The sequence below is a fragment of the Suricata suricatta genome, chromosome 7, assembly GCF_006229205.1.
Source record: "Suricata suricatta isolate VVHF042 chromosome 7, meerkat_22Aug2017_6uvM2_HiC, whole genome shotgun sequence".
Classification (NCBI taxonomy): Eukaryota; Metazoa; Chordata; class Mammalia; order Carnivora; family Herpestidae; genus Suricata; species Suricata suricatta.
Genome location: NC_043706.1, coordinates 89,594,557 through 89,599,156, shown reverse-complemented (window position 1 = coordinate 89,599,156; position 4,600 = coordinate 89,594,557).

The following is a 4,600-nucleotide window of genomic DNA, read 5'->3' as shown; positions in this document are numbered from 1 at the left end:
GCATCTTTTGTATTTATGTTTGTAAATGACACATCTTTCCAAAGGTTTATTTCTCCAAGTCATTTCCCAGTTGTGTCAGTTTCCCGTTGATGTTATAAAAATTACCACAAATTTAATTGCTTAAAGCAGCACAAACTAATCTTGCATTTCTGCATGTCAAAATCTAAAATGAGGGGCACCTGGGTGACTCAGTTGGTTATGCGTTCAACTTTGACTCAGGTCATAATCTCAGGGTTTATGAGCTTGAACCTCACATTGGGCTCTCTGCTTTCAACACAGAGCCTGCTTTGAATCTCCTGTCCCCCTTTCTCTCCACCCCTCCCCCACTCATGCACACACTCTCTCTCAAAACTAAATATTAAAAAAAATCTAAAATGGGTTTCATAGGGCTAAGATCAAGGTATGAATGGAGCGATGTGATGCTTTGACTCATGACTCCTTCCTCCACGTTCAAAGCCAGCCCCATAACATCTTTACGTCTCTCTGACACATCTGTCTCCCTCTTCCAAAGACTCTTGGGATGGGGCACCTGGACGGCTTACTTGGTTAAGTGTCCAACTCCCTATTTCTGCTCAGGTCATGATCTCATGTTCATGAGACTGAGCCCTACTTCAGGCTTTGCACTGACAGCACTTAGCCTGCTTGGGATTCTCTCTCTCCCTGTCTCTTTCTGTCCATCTCACACTCATGCTTGCCACCCCCCCCTCTCTCTTTCTCTCTCTCTGTAAACAAACAAACATTTAAAATAATGAAGACTCTTGGGATTGTATTGGGCCTCCCAGGATAAATCCAGGATAATTTCCCCATTTTAAGATTCTAAATCACATCTGCAAAATCTCCTTTGCCATATAAAGTGATATAGTCACAGTTTCCAGGAATTAGGATGGGGACAATCTTTGGTAAATCAGTATTCTGCCTACCATACCTGTGAACCCCAGGTATCTTGCTTTTCTCTCCATTTAAACAAAATGTTTATGTATTTTTGAGAGAGAGAGAGAGATAGTGAGCATGCACAAGTAGGAGAGTGGCAGAGAGAGGGAGACACAGAATTCAAAGCAGGCTCTAGGCTCTGAACTCTCAGCACAGAGGCTGATGTGGGGCTAGGATGCAATAACTGTGAGATCATGACCTAAACTAAAGTCAGATGCTCAAACCAACTGAACCACCCAGGCACCCCATTGCTTTTCTTTCCTTTATGAAGCTACTATTAACAACTCATTATTGCTCCCTTAAGATTGGGTGATTTTCTTACTTTCCAGGTTTCTCTCTCTTCCCAAGAATAAGCACAAGTTAAATAGGCAAGAGAAAATCACAGTGACAAGCACAGGAAAGTTTTAAAATGTAGGGATTCTATAGAGAGTTCAGTATCTGTGTTTCCTGATTACCCAAGCTAGAAGTAGGGGGTTTGAGATGCCGTTGCTTAGAAGTGATCCTGCAAGTATCTCTGAGGGCTCAGACTCTTACTCAGGACAGATATGGGAGAGAATTTCAATCCGTCTATGACATCCTTACATTTAGAGGGGGTGGGAAGAACATTTATGCAAGAGCCTCTTAGTTTTTCCTTAATGAAGAACATTTTCTGATCAAGGACAGGGATCTCTTCTGTTATTCAAACACGAGAGATGAACTCATCTTTATTGATAGGGCTGCATTCACTCAGTCGTGCTGGAACTAGTGACTGTAAGCCTACCCCTTCAGTGTAATTTATCCATGTTAGATTTTCTCTACGTTAAAAAAAATTAAGTCTGTAAGTTGTATCTAAATTCTGTGGGTTTTTTTTTCTCATTTTACTCAAACAGAATCAATGATTTGATTATCCTTCACTACCCACTGCTTGATGCTCTAGCCTCAGTTTCTCAAATAAAACAAGTATCAGTAATTGGCAAATACCTTTTATAAGTATTTGTGCATATATACATATATAGGGACATGTAGAAATATATACTTCTGTTTTGTGGACTTTTTAAATTAGTGAAATCATATAATATATCATCCTAAAACTTTTTGCACCAAATCAAATATCTGGAGATGTTTCAGTATTTTTTATGTTGATTTGCTGCATTTTTTTATACTGATGCATACATAGCATTCCTTTATATAAATGTACAATTACTTATATAATCATTTCTCTGTAAGATCAACATATGGTTGTCAATATTAATCTGTTATAATAATTAGGAAAATGAACCTCTTTTTACATCTCTAGGGTAGAATTTCTTGATTAAAGAAGTAGCATATATAATACTAAGACATACTGCCATACTGAGCTTTAAAAGGTTGACTCAGTTTCCAGTTCCTCTCTCAGTAGTGGATAAGAATATGTGTTTCCTCAAATTCCAACAACAGTTGCCTATCTCATGGATGAAAAGGGGGATCTCATTGCCTTAATATTTACATTTAAGTGGCATTTATTTTTTTCTGTATTCCCTTTGTTCTGTTTTTTTTATTAGTAGATTTGTATTTTTCTTTGTAATATGAAGAATTTTTTTCACATGTTCTACATATAAAAGGCAAGCCCAGTCTCTGGCTCGTTTTAACCTTTTTTATGGCAATTCTGATATGCAAAAGTCTTTACATCTTCCTATGATCAATTTTTTCAGTGTTTCAATTATGGCTTTTACATTTTGTCTTCTGTTTAAAGAGACCTCTTTTGGCTTGTATATATTAGTCTTTTTTTTTTAATTAAATTCTCATTCTATGATATCTTTGTTTGTTGGTTGTCTATTACAGTGAGCTCATTAATCATGTCATAATTAATTTTTTTTGCCTCACCAGAAACAAGTGAGCTTGTCTTTATTATTCTAAAGTAAAATCTGTAAACTGTATTAGACTGTATTAATTTTTCTTTTGTTAATGTTTTTAAAAATTTTTTTTTTTGAGAGACAGAGAGCATGAGCAGGGGGGGTCAGAGAAAGAGGGAGACACAGAAACTGAAGCAGGCTCCAGGCTCTGAGCTAGCTGTCGGCACAGAGCCTGACATGTGGCTCCAGCCCACGAACCGTGAGATCATGACCTGAGCCGAAGCCGGACGCTTAACCAACTGAGCCATCCAGGTGCCCCTGTATTAATTTTTCTATTGCTGCTGTAACAAACTCCCATAAACTTAGCACCTTAAAACAATATAAATTTATTATTTCATAGTTCTGTAAGTCAGAAGTCCTAGTAGAGCATTGGTCATTTGGGTACGATGCTTGCTTTCACAGGTTGAAGTCAACGTGTCTATAGAGCTATATTTCTTCCTGGAGGCACTAAAGACAAATGTGCTTCCAAATTCATTCAGGTTGTGGACAGAATTCAGTCCCTTGCGGTTGTAGGGCTGACCTATTTCTTTGCTGATTGTCAGCCATGAGTCTCCTTCAGCTTCTTAAGGTTACCTGGGTTCTATGTCTTGTGCCTCTTCCAGTTTCAACCCAGCAAGGGCACAGCAAGTACTTCTTAGGCTTTGAATAACTGCCATTTCCCCATTTTCCCATATCTCTTCTGCATCCAGCTAGAGAAAGTTCTCTGCTTTTAAAGGCTCGTGTGATTAGGTTAGGCTTACCTAGGAAATCCGGGATTTAAGGTTGATAAATGTAATCACACCCACATAGTCTTATCTATCATATGATATAAAATATTCACAGGTTCTAGGTATCAAGGCAGGGGCACTTTTGAGGGGGTTTATACTACAGAGGCACCTGACCCCTGTGCTGGGCATCATCTTTTTAGTTATTCCAACTGGTTCATGCTTTTTTTATTAATTGCTCCTAATTCAAAATGACTTTTCTTCTGAAAACTCTTTCTCTTTCATGGGAATTTCTTCTAGGCTCTTATTTTCTTTTGAAGACTAGCTTGAGGTCACAGCCCATTTACAGAACCCGAACGCTTGGCACAACCCTTCGAATGGCTTGTACAGGCTCCAGTTCAGCCCATCTCATTCTTACCATCTTATCTGATTGATCACAGGGGCGCTCGCCGAGAATACACAAACAATGCTTAAAATATTTTTAATCTAATTGAGAAAAAAGAGCTTTGTCTTTGTTGAAAATAACATATAAATGTAGGAAAAGAAAGTTCAAACAAGACAAAAATAAAGGCATATAATGACATATCTTACCCTAAACTCCTGAGTTAAATATTGTATCAATCGCTTATACAGCAATCTTTCATGCCTGTGTACATAGGTTTTTTTAAATGTTTGTTTTTGTTTTCTGCATAACTGGTGAGCTACAATCCACAAATATATTTATACTTTATATTTTTCACTTAAAATATGTCTTGAGGGATGCCCAGGTGGCCAAATGGTTAAGCATCTGACTCGGCTCAGCTCACGATCTCACGATTTGTGAGTTTGAGCCCTGCATCACGCTGACAGCTCAGAGCCTGGAACCTGCCTCAGATTATGTGTCTCCCTCTCTTTCTGCCCGTCCCCAGCTCATGCTCTGTCTCTCTCTTTCAAAAATGAACATTTAGAAAAAATTAAATTGCTAGTAGTTTAATCAGTATGTCCTCTTCTGAAAAACAAAACTTAACTGCTTTTCAATTCTTGTTAGAGTAAAAGCAATTCTCTCTTTTTCTTTCCACATTATACATTCTCTACATTTTATAAACATATAATGCC